The 15,171-nt window shown below is 39.3% G+C and overlaps 1 long non-coding RNA gene across 1 annotated transcript; it reads right to left on the reverse strand.

Moving 5' to 3' along the window:
• Positions 1–830: 830 nt before the first annotated feature.
• LOC135253249 (uncharacterized) lies at positions 831–14,814 on the reverse strand. The gene is made up of 3 exons (XR_010329565.1): positions 14,253–14,814; positions 14,065–14,126; positions 831–1,015 (listed from the first exon to the last, which is right to left on the reverse strand). It is a non-coding gene; the product is annotated as an uncharacterized LOC135253249 (long non-coding RNA).
• Positions 14,815–15,171: the final 357 nt, after the last annotated feature.

Raw genomic sequence — 15,171 nt, forward strand, 5'->3', positions numbered from 1 at the left:
GAAAACGTGTTTTTTATGAGATAGAATATACACTGCCTGGCCAAAAAAAAAAAAGTGGCAAACTCTAATATTTCGTTGGACCGCCTTTAGCTTTGATTACGGTGCACATTCGTCGTGGCATTGTTTCGACAACCTTATGCAACGTCACAACATTTATTTCCGTCTGGAATTGCATTATCTTGTATTGACGACTGGAGAGTCGAACCACTCCGTAAAGTCTTCTCCAGCACATCCCAAAGACTTTCAATGGGGTTAAGGTCAGGACTCTGTAGTGGCCAATTCATGTGTGAAAATGATTCCTCATGCTCCCAGAACCACTCTTTCACAATTTGAGCCCGATGAGTCTTGGCATTGTCGTTCTGGAATATATCCGTGTTGTCAGCGAAGAAAAAATCAATTGATGGGATAACCTGGTCATTCAGTACATTCAGGTACTCAGCTGACTTCGTTTTATTGCCACATAATGTTGCTGAGCCTAGACCTGACCAATTGAAGCAACCCCAGATCATAACACAGCCTCCAGAGGCTTGTACAGTGGGCACTGTCCAAAAGAATCCAAACGGAGACTTTTTTTTTGGCCAGGCAGTGTAGAATGTAATATGTAACTTGTTGTATGATGCATGTTTATAAATAGAGTAGATAATAATCATATAACTTAGTATTTTCTATGTATTTGTAACTGTTTTTATTTGACCAAAACCACAGTATCACTTCGGGTTTGTGTTCATAATACGCAATTCCCTTCTTGGTAAAGTCACGTGTTTTAAGACAGGTGCAGAATGTACCGTGTTGTCTTATCCACGATGGCCAGAGACCTTTAAAAACAGAGATAAATGAACAAATTGGAATGATTTTATTATAACACTGCGTAATGGAGCAAAACAAATGAGACATTTCCAGGCCGCTCTGTGCGTATGCCGCACAAAAAAAAAAAATTGGACTTCCATTGTGCCTGTTCACGAGCGGTGGTCCTACGTGTTAGCTCTGTCCCTGGTGTCTTCTGCGGCAATCGCATCTGATTCAATAAAGAAGAATACAGGGATCGGTGTGACCACGAGGGACGAGGTAGTCGTGCCAAGCGTGCATGCCTGGGGCATCTGTTCCCTCTTCAACCCGCCCAACCCAGACTCCCCAATTTGTCAGTCTGGGGCTGTTTACTGCAAAAATCAAACAGAGTTTCACAATTTCTCCAACCAATTAGTATTTTTTACTCTTTTAGGATTTATTTGAAGTTGCTTGGTTCATTATCCTCATAAAATTATTTGATTGACTGCTTTATTATTGTGTGATCCAGCTTGTAATTGTGTGGTTCACATTGCATCCGTGGACCAGCGACGATGAGGAGACTATCTGCGCATGTGCTGGCTGGCCGGGCACCCAGGGGTCTGTGGACCCCGTGTTATAAAACCCAGGAATGACACTAAACAATCGCACAGGTATTATGCAAATTAAAGTTTTACAAGAAGGCAACTTTAATTTCTGGGGCAGCCTACAACATGGCACATATAAACTAGGAAAGCGAGCATGCGCTAGCTACTCCTACAACAACTACACCAAATCCTTGCTTGTCAAATCCAAATTCTTAAATCACTCTAGACATACAACCTCTCAGCTCAAGTAAAGTTACATATAGATTCCCACAAACAGGCAAAGTAACAGTAGTCAGCCATCAGCAGTTCACTATGATGTGATATTTATTGGCAAGTTTGTCAACTCATTCAGTCAATTGATTGAAGTGAGCCACAACACCATAATATCTTTTCTGTCTGGTCTGTGATTTTGTCTTGGCCTAAACAGATAACAGGCTTTCATGTACATTCTACCCAAGCTGACTAAGGCACAAGGCAAAAACTTCACCACTCATCACATATTGATTAGCCTTATCCACTGGTGGGATGTCAATGTCCCATTTTTCTTATAGCAGCGCTACTCAACTACAGGTCCTGTGGGTCACAGTGTCTGCAAATTTTTGGTCCAACCATGCACTACCTCACCAGACTTCTCTAATGAGCTTACTTCCTGACAGTGGTAGGTGCTGAGCTGAAAGTAGATGGGGCAGAAACTATCCCTTTAAAGTGATCATTGGTCTCAACCTGTTTTCATTAATTTTCATTGATTAACATGTGTGCCAACAACCTGAATAATCCATTGGTAGGTAAACACACAGCTTCTTTCTTTGTATGTTTGGGAGATTAAATGATAAATCAATTTAGGAAAATCAGGTTTAATCACTAAGAACACAAATAAAAAATGTATTCTGTTAAAAAACACATTTGCTTTCAGCACAACCTTCAATAAAGGCTACAAAACCTGTGCTTCAATATTGTTTAAATCGCAAAATCTTTGCATTGCATGTTTTTCATGAATATTCAGGTTAAGGGGAGGTTTTCTGCCCTGTCAGTGTTCAGCTGAGCAACCGCCACTGTTTCCTGAACGAAGGCGGTAAAATAATTAGTGAAATCAGGTGGTGCAGTGCTTGTTTGGAGCAAATATGACAGACACTGCGGTCCACAGGACCTGGATTTGAGTAGCGTTGTTTCATATAATTCATATAAATTCGCTGAAGTATATAGGATTGTTAATGCATTGTAAACATCTTGGAACATTGGATGACAAATAAAACAACAAAAACACATTGAAGGTAAAAACTTACATATATACAACATTGTAGCACAGAAATGGAATACTGGGGGAGTTATGCAAATTAGTCATTCAATAGAAACAACACTGGTGCTCTTCGTTAGCTTGATGGCTGGCTATTTAACCACCAATAATGCTATATCGCTGCCTTTACTTTCAAATTTAGTGCATGTCAGTTATTTGGCTAAATTTAATTTCACTTTAATACTTCCTTAAATTAGATTACTAACATGTGTTTGTAGTCTTTATTAATTTCAGAATTAACCCACTGTGCATGTTTGGCAGGATGCTGAAATTATAACATATAACAGGTATCTTGCTTTCTTTCTCTTTCTTAAGTCTCTTCTGGAGTACAATGCTCTTTTGAGTCTGATTCGGTTTATTTTACACAGGTCATTTCAATTCTACCCATGGCCTTTTCTTTCATTTCCATGCAGAAGATGAATTGTTCAAGTGACACATTGCCATCATACTACTCTCTCCAGTCATTTTAAATTCTTCATGATCTTTCATTTCCTCTACAGAAAATAAATGCTTTAACATAGGTTGGAGATTATCATTCAGGTAACAAGCGACATGAACCTCGCACTCGTGGGGTACACACAAAATGCACTGCCCTTGTCTTCGGAGCCGCTAGAACCCTTCATTGTTGGAAAACTTTTATTTCCATTTTTCCCTACCTATACTTCACATGCATATGCTAAATACTCATGGATCTGTTCTGTGCAAAAATCCAAATGTAAAAGTGGCTGTATGCCATGCTGAGTGTTGATTCTAAGGGATCCTCGGCAGGTGAATGTGGTCCCCACATGCAGTTCCTCTGGCGGACAATGCTAACTCATGATTCATTGGGAACAGCGAGTGGAATCAGTCAATCAGCAATGGTGACTCCAAAAATATTTACAGAGCTCTCAGTCTGGAATTTCATTAGGACTGCTGTCTGATGAGAAGAACCGTCAACGAGCATCCCCATGACAACACCACACTGAGAACGAGGGGTTCTTAAACTCACCCATTCCAGCAGAGGCATGCAGAGACTATGCGTAAACAGATACACACACTCGCACACACCCACACACATACCCTCACCGAAATACGCGCACAAGCAAACTGAGCACCTCCGGAGTCTGCTCTCATTAACATTCTCTCAAACAGCTCTGTCATATGTATGGAGGTTCAAGGCCAATTCAGAAAACAAATGAGGCAATATGAATCCTTGTTGTCCGTGGTCCTTTTAAATGATGTTAAATGGACAGTTTTTTATAGTACATGTGAATTATACTAATGTGTAACAACATCATAGAAATTAGAAAGATAAGTATGTAATCTGTATGAGTATGCCCAGTAAGAATACTCAGTAGATGGACTGCTCTCTTTCATTACATGCATCATTACATGGTCTTTTACATTGTCAATGAAAGTTGCTATATAAATGCATGGAATTGCTATGCACATTGACTGCGACAGAGTTTTTTTGCTTCTTCCAGAGCCATTTGTTTGGAGTATGTGCTCTGTATCACTTGTTTCAGCTCTCTGACTCCTCTCAACCACTTCCGAGATTACTACAATCCATGCAGGCTTCAAAAACACTTCAAATTAGTACAAAGATATGAGTGAGAGTGGATATATGTCTTTATTCATGGGATTGGTTTGTATGCTTATCTTCTACACTGAAGAGTTACAGACTTGTGCATGTGGATAAGGTCTATTTGTATGCATTAAACGTGATTAAGGATCAGAGTCTTCCTGAGCTGGTTCACCTGCTGCCCAGACTTCTCCTATGGATGCTGTAAAGACAGATTCTCCAGGCCTGACTCACCACATCTATATGAAAGGAAAGGGAGTTGGTTGAGGCTGTAGTGTAGCATAATGGCAGGAAAACAGGGCTTGTTACTGAAAGGGGGTTTGATTCTTGTTGCACCCTTGAGCAAGATACTAAATTTTAATTTCTCCTGTTGAACTATGAACTTGAATTCAATTTCAAAGTCTGCACAGACCCAGAGATCACAAATTGTTTTGTCATTCAGTTGGAGGCCACAGAAAATACGACGCAAACATAATGCAAATATTATCTTAAACCCATGTCAAAGAGATGCTTGTCTTGTCATGACCAAAACATGGAAAACATTTGAAAACAAGCAACCACAGCTAGAGCCAGCCAGTCTCCTTGAGAAAGGAAATGTGCATTTGGATTGTAGTGCAGTTCTGAATGGCCCACACGTTGTTGATTCAGCTGGGACCCAGTATCCTCCAGAACCAGAAAGAAACAAGGAAGCATCATGGGAATGGGATGAGACAAAGAGAGAGGGGGGGGTTTGGACTGTGAGGTGGGACAGTGGTCCACACCGACAAAAAATACAGTGAAGCCACAACAGATCTTTCCAGTTCACAGTATTCTCCACTGACTTGGATGAGTGAGAAGGCAATAGGGGAGAGGGTGGGCAGAATGTTCTTTGCACAATGTTCACGCAGGCAGACTTTGACAAAAGATGAGAAACAGGTTCCAAACAAACAATCACACACCTACATACCTCTCTCTAAACAATGTCAACCCCCAGGTAAAGTTTAGAGACTAACCATTTCCTCTTCTCGTTTTTTTCAGATTTATTAAATCATTTTTTATTTGTTTGTTAAAAAGGCTAATTGGCCTTGTTTATTGATAAAATAATTATGAGCTTGCACAATTCGCTTTCAAAATTATTTGGCAGGGAAAACTTGAAGAATATATTGAAAAACAGACAGGGCTACTGGATATCTCAATCGTCATGGATTTGTAATGTGTATTTATGTCTTTGAATTATTATTGCATTATCACTGAGCATTGATTGAACACTTAAAACAAAATATTCTTTTTATCCATTTCCCCTGCTTTGCATTTAGAAAAAACATTTTTTTACTGTCAGGGAACTGTCAGGGAAAAAGAGCAAGTTGGAGGGCCGGGCAAGTATTAATATCCATTTATAGTCATGAGTGGATCTAATTTATCACAGGAGGAACCTTTGAATATTCCCTTTTTTGGCACAGGTCTTCCATCATTTATTTTTGGTTTACATTAACATTATTATTTTAAAGTGTTTAATTTTATTACTTTTGTATTTGCAAAGCTCATACCTCACAGCATCGCTTCACGAGGGAAAGTAAAAGAGTCAGATATATCTTGAAACCGTCATATGTTTCTCACTCCATTGACTGAAACGGACCAGGATTTGACAACATTGCCCTTTCGGTGCTCTGGCCACTGTTTCCCAGACCAGTTCAACTTTGCAGCCTAAACACTGGAACAGTCGTTGTTTTCTCTTCCCTCCTTCCTCTTCTTAATTCCATTTTAGAGAGACTTCCTGTTTGGTAGAATTTGTTGTTTTTTTACATATTTATGCTTTTTTAAAGATGAATAGACGCAGGGAATATGACGCAGCTCATAAATTAGACATGCACATTTTTACAGTAAGCCGACGAGGGTGAGGGCTTTCCATGACGTTGAAGTTGGTCAAGGCCGGATGGGGCCCAAAAGCCAGGATGTGCATCCGCAGATAAGTGTCCAAGCCTGTACTCCTCTCATGAACTGTGCTCACGAGGCCCCAAGGAACACATTCAAGAGGTTTACAGTTATGCATTTGCGCACATAATGTCACTGGGTCCTGCTGGATACAGGCTTGCCAAGTTGACTACAAGGCAGGAATTATCCCATGGCTCCATTGCCAGTGCCATGGATGTCCAGGAATGTGGCCACCGTGCCCTCCAAAAATTACCCAAACAGTCTGCTTCAACAAGGCCAAGGCATTAAACTAACAAACTTTTCCATTTTAAAGCTACACATGCAGCACTGGCAATGCAATTCATTCAAATTCCAATCATTACATTTCATTGCAATCATTTAGACTCATGTTTATCGGGAATGTTTCACACTCACGCTGTGATTACGTATCAACTGTAAAAATACCGTAGCTACATAAAGCAGTTGCTAGCCAGCCAGTGTAAGTATGATAGCACAAAAATAGTGATTCTGTCTGGAATTGCTACATATATTGTTTATTATAATTGCAGAGATTGTGTTAAATCATTTGCCATCGCCAACTGTGAAAATCTGCTGGCAGAAGCATGTAATTATGACAAAATAGATGCAATACTGTGCCAGGTATTCATTTTCAACTGGGAGACTTGTGTACCACTAAATTACTTGCAAGGCTGGTAACAGCTGCATTGGTATGGATGTAATATGCATACATAAATAAATGCACTAATATGTACGTTCTATAGTTCATATTAGATGTTAGCTATTTATTTGAGTGTCCAGTTATGTAGCCAAACAACCCAGCAAATGAAATGTTGTAGCCATTCTAGTTATCTTATTTAATTACTGTGTTGGTTGTATACGAATGTAATTAGGAAAGCTGTGGAATATGATTTACTTTTGAGTGAATGAGAGCTGAGTATGTGTGTTACAGTATTACTAACCTTTCAGGATCTTTGAGTGATTTATTTACTGTACACTGCTATTTCTGTGGTAATCTTGTTTTCCCACAGATAACAGGTCCATAATAAACTCTGTCAACTGTTTTCTAATCATGTACTTTTTAAAATGATGTCTTCATAAAATGTAAACATAATTTGTTCATTGTTATTATACCCTTGGTTTGTGCCTTGGTGCTCTACCTTCTGGTCATGGCATGCCACTGAATTTTGACTTATCTAAAGCATAAGTGGCCTGGTTGTAAAATTGACTTACTGTAATTCCCGGCTAAAATTGAGACTAGATCAATGCCTTCATCAGTGAAATAGTATTCTTTGTGTCATCTAAATCTTCTCATCTATGTCTGTCAATATTAATCTCTAATCATCTACACCTGTGGTGATTTTTCAGATTGCCATCACTATATGACACTATTTCACTGGTGGTGGCCAAATGCAAAAATGTTTGATTCTTTAGTCTCATCTTAAACAAAAAATGAGTGGAGATCAATTATTAACACAGTTACCGAATCATTTTGATCAACATCTTGCCATTTTTAATCTAAAGGGTGTGATTAATAGTCCATTTTATTTTTTTAAAAAGTTACTCTTTGGATTTGTTATCGTGAGTTAACAGCTTAACTTAAGTTTCAAACTGGAAATCCAGGCCCTAATGAACCTGTACAAATGTGGTGTCATTTTGTCTGCACTCATAATGCAGTTCCTTATGTTTCTGCACATTTTCTTTCTCTTTTTATAGAAAGCAGTTTCCTTAACCCCCCCCCCCCCCCCCATGCCATGGTGAGTACAGTATGCAGCGTTTAGTAGCCATGTAGTTTGTCCATTTTGTGTTGAGTGACAATCACTGATTCTCATACCGTGGAAAGCCCTGAGGAATAAAGTAACATCTTTAGTATACAGTAGATATTGCCTGAACCCAGTCCTTCCTGTTATACTGTATAGTATTCAGTCATTAAAAAGTGTCATTTTCGGTGGTTATCCAATTGTTCCAATTGTTCGATTACTGACCAAAAATACCAGACGTGTGGCGAAAATGTTACAAAAATACTTCACAAAAAAATGGCCAATTTGTAACTCCTTGATCATTTCCAAATACCACACTTGGTAAATGGACTGCATTTATATAGCACTTTTATTCAAAGTGCTTTACAATTAATGCCTCTCATTCACCAGAGCAGTTAGGGGTTAGGTGTCTTACTCAGGGACACTTCTACACGCCCAGGGTGGGGATCGAACCGCCAACCCTCCGACTTCCAGACAACCGCTCTTACCTCCTGAGCTATATCGCCCCAACACTTGAAAACACATACTGCTACATGTTATTTGAACTTCTTTTATTTCTCCAATCAACTTAAAGTATTGCCACGAATAAGACATGCAAAAAGGTAATAAGTCTGTCCAATAGTTACTTTCTAATTTAATGTAATAAACCCTCTCTTCCGATGAACAACCGCAAACACGCCCTGCCTGTAAACAGTAAGCTAACAGTGTAGTGCTAAATTTGTTACAGTAAAAGCTGTGAGTATTGTTTAGACCTTGACACTAATATAGTGATGGATCTGGGAAGCTGTCCTTGACTGTGAGAAGAGGCAAAGAGGCAAAGCAAAAGGAAAACAATGACTAAGAGTTCCTGACACTGGTCAACCTCAAGAGCACTGTGTGGGTGGTATATGGGTCCCAGCATACACACAACTTATTTAAATTGTAAGAAATGTGACCTGTGATATCTGTCTTTCACTTTTTATGACTTGAGAATGTGTAGGCTCATGTCTGAAAGTGTCAGCTTCATCACTAAATTCATCTTTTAAAGTGCAGATCCTCTTAAGCACCATGGTGACCACATGAAACATGGAGAGTGCATGCATTATTCAAAGAACATCCTGTTTGAAGAACATTGGATTAAAGCACAGGTCATAAACTGAGCAGTGCCAGGAAGCCGCTTGGGCGCATGCGTGCGATGGTAAACCGCACACGGCCATAGCAACACAATGAAGCAGGGCTTCAGGGAACGGAAAGGCAACCAGTCTGAATGAGGGGTGCCAAGGCCATGCACATTTCAGATGAACACATGCCAAGGAAAAACGGCAAAGGACATTCAGCATGTCTGAGTACTGTAAGCAGTGATTTATAGTGTAAGCCTGACTGGAAGAAATATAGGTCAGAACAGATGGGGGTGGCACTGGATGTGTCAGCACATTCTCACAGCATTTGCAAAACAGAAATGTCTCCAGTGTTTCAGTGTTACCAGGAAGTATCTTTATTTACCTGTGCATCTGCTGAGATACTGCAGTTTTACTGTAATCAATGAACAATTAAGAAATAATAGTCTTGGCTTCCACATTTTATATGGGTGTTATGGCATCCCAACAGATATTGGCTAAATGCAACTCACCTTGTTCTGTACTGGCCAGTTTTCCAGCTGTACTGGGGAAATATGGGAACCAAATGACTTTAGCCGCGTTTCCACCGAAATTACCCGGAACTTTCAGTCCCAGGAGCTACTTTACCAGGAACTAAAAGGTTCCTTCAGCCAATGGTTGTCTGCGTTTCCACCGGGGTCTAAAGTACCGCGAAGATTAGGCAAATTAGCCCACTGACGTTGTCGTCGGTCCATCTGTCATATGATTTCTTCTGTAACCCCATACTACCACCGAAGTAGCCTACATTATTTTCTAATAACCGGGACAGCCCGGAGGGGTTTATTCCACTTATATACAACGGGTTACCAACAATGACTATATATGGTTACTTTTGTATTTATTGATTTTCATATATCCTCTCAAACACATTCATTAACAGCAGAAAACATGCACACGTTGTAAACAATTTGCTGTTTTATTACTTTCTCGTCGTCAATTCCATATAGGCTAATCGCAAAATGACAAGAATAGAACGAAAACTCGGACTTGCGTGAAAATGTAAATTAGTAGTGGTACAGCCACCGTTTGCTTTCCTTCGAAGTTAAGCTACTGCTAGCCGAGCAGCGAAGTGTGCCCTCCAGATGCGAACCATGCACCATAAATGAGTCCATAGTCTTCCTGGTCTTTTCGTGGAATTGAAAAATGGCAGTAAAATTGAGTAAAATTACGGCAGTCTGAAAAAGCTAAAGGGAAGATTACTAGAATGAACCTGTTATTTTACCCGGATAAAAAGTGCGGAAGGTGATTTCCAGTTTGCTTGTACTGTATAACCAATGTTAATTATGCAGAACTACCGCATACCTCAGATAACTGTATCAAACGTTTTGAGTCAATTACAACGGGCTAACAAAGAAAATCCGGAAGAAAATATTCAGCAACCGAATTAATCCGTTTGAATGTTTTGGTAGCCTACGTAATATGCTGTCCCAGCACGAATGCTTAGCATTTTATAAAACGAATACTAAAGCAAGAAAAGAACAGAAGAGCACACGTTATAATTCCAAGACGTTGACAGGCTATAACCAAAAGTAGGCTACTGCGCCGCATAACATACAAGTTTGATTTGAAGTTATTATGAAAATAAATTGGTTTGCCGCTGCATATTTTCAAACATGGCGGGTAATGGCGGAAAATAAATACAACACAAATGCTACGAGTACTCGACCAATCAGAAATGTCCAGCACTGCAAGCTCCACCCAAAAGGTTCCTGTACTTTCGGAAAGTACTACCCCCCGAGCAGGAACGTTTTGGGGGGTAAAACAAAGCCCCCAGAACTAAATTTAGACCCTAGTTCCTGCGGTGGAAACGCACTGAGTTCCTCAAAAGGTTCCTAGTTCCGGGGTATAGTTCCTGCGGTGGAAACGCGGCTTTTGTAGCATAATTATTGCCTGTCAGAATATGTACACCATATGGATACCTTTTTTGAGGGTGGGGAGGGTGGTGCATGGGGCAAAATGTAACAGCCTTTTTAAGTGGATGTAAGCTTGAATGATGCATTCAGGTAAAATGTACAGAATTACCCTCTCTTTGTCTCCAAATATTTAGGAAGTTATTGCCAAAGGTCTGCCAAAAGTGAACTGTTTTTTGGATACTGTATTGTGTGTTTAGGTCAAGGAATCAACATCATAATCGTAAACAGTCTTTTAATGACTAAAAAATTGCATAGATTTGATATAGCATGCTAGGCTTAAATCTAATAGGATGTTTCATTTATGCTCTAACTGATCAAAAGTACTAGTAGATGCAACAAGGGGAGACCGTGGCTAGTTGGCACAGGGGTTGGTTGATACACAGCTATTATCTGGTCCTTGGGAAAGTCACAGACACAAAAAAATAATATCAAAATGTTTATTTTCTTGAACTGCAGTCAAGTATCAGGTTACATTTGAAAAATGACTCACTTTTTTGTGGTCAGTCTGTGATGAGTGATGTAAGCTGGGTAACATTATCACAGAGGTGGGTCCCAATGTGAGTGGGGTTGTTGGGCCCACTGATTTTAGGGTTGTGCCACGCTACCCTCGTATAGGCGTGCAGGTAACCTGATAAAACATGCATTATACATGTATAATGCATGTTATCACATTATTAACTGCATGCCTATACAAGGGTTGGTTTGCAGTTTCGTATTTTCTGGTTCTCATTTGACATTAACATGACATTGATCACTGGTGACCCCATTTTGGAAAACGTTTTTGGACATTAAAATATATGCATTTATAGCTGAGACCTTAACGTTTCATGTGCTACTGGTTAGAATATTTCTAATATAAATCATGCCAGATAAATATGGCAAAGAATGAAAATTGTGCCAACCAACCCTGATTTGTATGCCACCAATGACAGAATATAGCAAGACAGAGTGTTTTCAATAGACTCTATCATGACATTTCTTAAGCATCTAAATACAATGCACAAAATGACCTACAATGACAAAAAAGGCTAGACATACAAACACGTAGCTACACAGTATAGAATAGGTCACTCAAACAATCAACAGTCATCTTTATTTGTTCACAGAAAATGAGAAATAGAATGAAGACCACTGGAACTGTATGTTTGTGTTAACTTTTAAAGCTATTATGACTGTTAGGTGTGCCTCCCACCACAGTTTTCACCCCACCCTCGGAATTAAACGTGACATTTCACTTTCAGTCAGATTGCTAGTGAATAGTACAGTTGAGGCCAAAAGTTTATACACCTAGGCTAAAGACATTCAAACTCAATTTTTCACAACGCCACACATTTCATGTTACCATACAGTTCCAGTGTTAAGTCAATTTAGGGTATCTACTTTATTTCCATAATAGGTCATTTCAAACTCAATTTTTCACAACGCCACACATTTCATGTTACCATACAGTTCCTGTGTTAAGTCAATTTAGGGTATCTACTTTATTTCCATAACAGGTCATTTCAAAATAATAGCCAAGCGACAGATTCATTTCAGCTTTTATGCACTATATCAGATTTTCAGTGGGTCAAAAGTTTACATACACTTATTCAGTATTTGGTGTCATTGCCTTTTGATTGCTTAACTTGAATCAAACACTTGGGGTAGCCTTCCACAGGCTTCTCACAATACTTTGCCAAAGTTCTTGCCCATTCCTCCTGACAGAACTGGTGTAAGTCAGTCAGGTTTGTGGGCCTCCTTGCTCAGACACACTTTTTCAGTTCAGTCCACATATTTTCTATGGGATTCAGGTCAGGGCTTTGTGATGGCCACTCAAATACTTTCACTTTGTTGTCTTTAAGCCATTTTGTTACAACTTTGGAGGTATGCTTAGGATCATTGTACTGCTGGAAGACCCAGATGCGACCAAGTTTTAACTTTCTAGCTGATGTGTTGAGGTGTTGCTTCAGTATTTCTAGATAATCCTCCTTCTTTCCATATATTTTCTGAAGTGTACCAGTCCATTTTCCAGCAAAACACCCCCACAACATGATGCTACCACCCCCATGCTTTACAGTTGGGATAGTGTTCTTTGGATTAAAAGCCTCACCCTTATTCCTCCATACATAGTGCTAATCATTATGGCCAAACAGTTCAATTTTTGCTTAATCTGACCACAGAACACTCCATCAAAAGGCTAGGTCTTCGTCCTGGTGATCACCTGCAAACTTCATTCAGGCTTTTTATGCCGATCTTGGAGGACGGGCTTCTTCCTTGCGCGACAGCCATTACGGCGATGGTAATGTAGGATTCTCTAAATGGTGAATGTAGATACTTTGGTACCTGATGCCTCCAACTCCTTCACCAGTTCCTTTGTTGTTGTCTCGGGGTTCAGTTGAACCTTTCGGACCAAAGTTTGTTCAGCCCTGGGAGTTAATTTGTGCCTCCTTCCTGAAAGATGCAGTGTGTGGTCCCAAGATTTTTATATTCTCATATGAGACCACAGGACACAGACCAAACTTTTTGGGATCTTTATTCTCTGACCGATCTCAGCCAAGAACAGCATTAATTGTAGTTTTGAGCATTTAGAACAGGATTGGTATTACAGAACACACTCTGAAGTTAAAATGTCTTCTCTCCAGTACTGTGCAGTACCCAAGATACCAGGAATACAGCCACAGTGAATACCCTTTTCACACTCAGTATCCTGGTTATCTACCTACACTTGATGTGCACACAGAACACACGGACCATATATGCTAACTTCATTACGGGCCTCTGGAAAATCCAAACACATGCTATCTAGTCTATAGAGATTGGCACAGACAACAGCACGGCATAGACAATGGCAGGCTATATCATTCAGAATAAAGTATATTCTTAACATTATATGCATCAACTTCCAATAATGTACATAGCTGCCAAGAATCAAATACATTTACAAAATAAAAAGTGTCATTAAACCAAGACTCACTGTAATGCAACTCATGCTACTTAGCGGCATACATGGAACACAGCATAGTAAAACTCTCCCCTCTGTATCAGACAGAAGCATACAAATTTAGTATTTTCCCCAAAATAAACGTACACATACAAATATAATGCAGCTTACAACATTTTTACATTGAATGTTGACAACTTACCCTTTTGAGTGGTTAAAGACAATATTCCCAGACGAGTTTAAGTGCCACACCGTGCAGCCAGTCTAAAAACATTGGGCAGATACAAAATCATCCTTCATCAATCTTAGTCTGCTAGCTCTAGTACAACCATATTTATCCATAATCATACCCCATTTGGTGTTTTACCAGATTTTTAAATTGATATTTACCTTAGTTTGGGTTGATGTTGCATACATTTCCAGTACGATCCGTTCCTAATCAAGTGCGTTAATTACCTCTAATTGCACTACATGACCGGGCTGTACAAATGATGCATTGCGCACGCATGACATCAGCGGACTCTTAAAGGGGTAGTACCATTTTAGGGTAGTCTATAGGAACTAGTAGGAATTAAGTTCTCCGCCTGGCTACTCATACAGCTGTTTGTACAGATGCTCGTGGTACCTTCAATTTTTTGGAAATTGCTCCTAAGGAGGAAATGTATTCAAAAATGATTAATCTACCTCTAGTAATATTTTCAGAATTGAGCCAAATATTAAAACCATGAGTTATTTCCCCACTCACCCCTCTTTATTACACTTGAGCTGTGAACCACACTGAGAGGGTTAAGATCCAATTTTTTTAATCCAATGGTGTGATTCTGAAAATGTTTGGAACGTTGATACAAATAATCCCTTTAAATAAAATTGTGCACAGTAGCCAGTTTTTACTATGAGTTCTCAGGCTGTCCTGTTGTTAGCAAGATACTACTAAATTTCTTTAGGGAGATCAGGTGTATGAGGTGAGGATGATAATTATTATTTATGGAGTCTTAGCTATGTTTTTTTCTTTTTGTTACATAACAATAACAATAAATTATCGAAGGTATGCATGCACAAATAATGGCATTCTCACTTGATTTAGGCAGTGCTATAACTTTGCATCGTAATATTTATTTGATGTGATGTGGTTATGTTATTTTCATTCTATTGGGTGTATACAGTATGTGACAACTTAAGTTCTTTGATTTGTTAGGACTGCTATGTAGTTTCCCTCCAGGAAATATATATTTAATACAGCACTTAAGCTCTTAACTCAGTTCCAGCCAACAGTTTTGCTCTTGGCTTCCTAAATTTTGACATAATTTTA

The sequence above is a fragment of the Anguilla rostrata genome, chromosome 4 (assembly GCF_018555375.3).
Source record: "Anguilla rostrata isolate EN2019 chromosome 4, ASM1855537v3, whole genome shotgun sequence".
Lineage (NCBI taxonomy): Eukaryota > Metazoa > Chordata > Actinopteri > Anguilliformes > Anguillidae > Anguilla > Anguilla rostrata.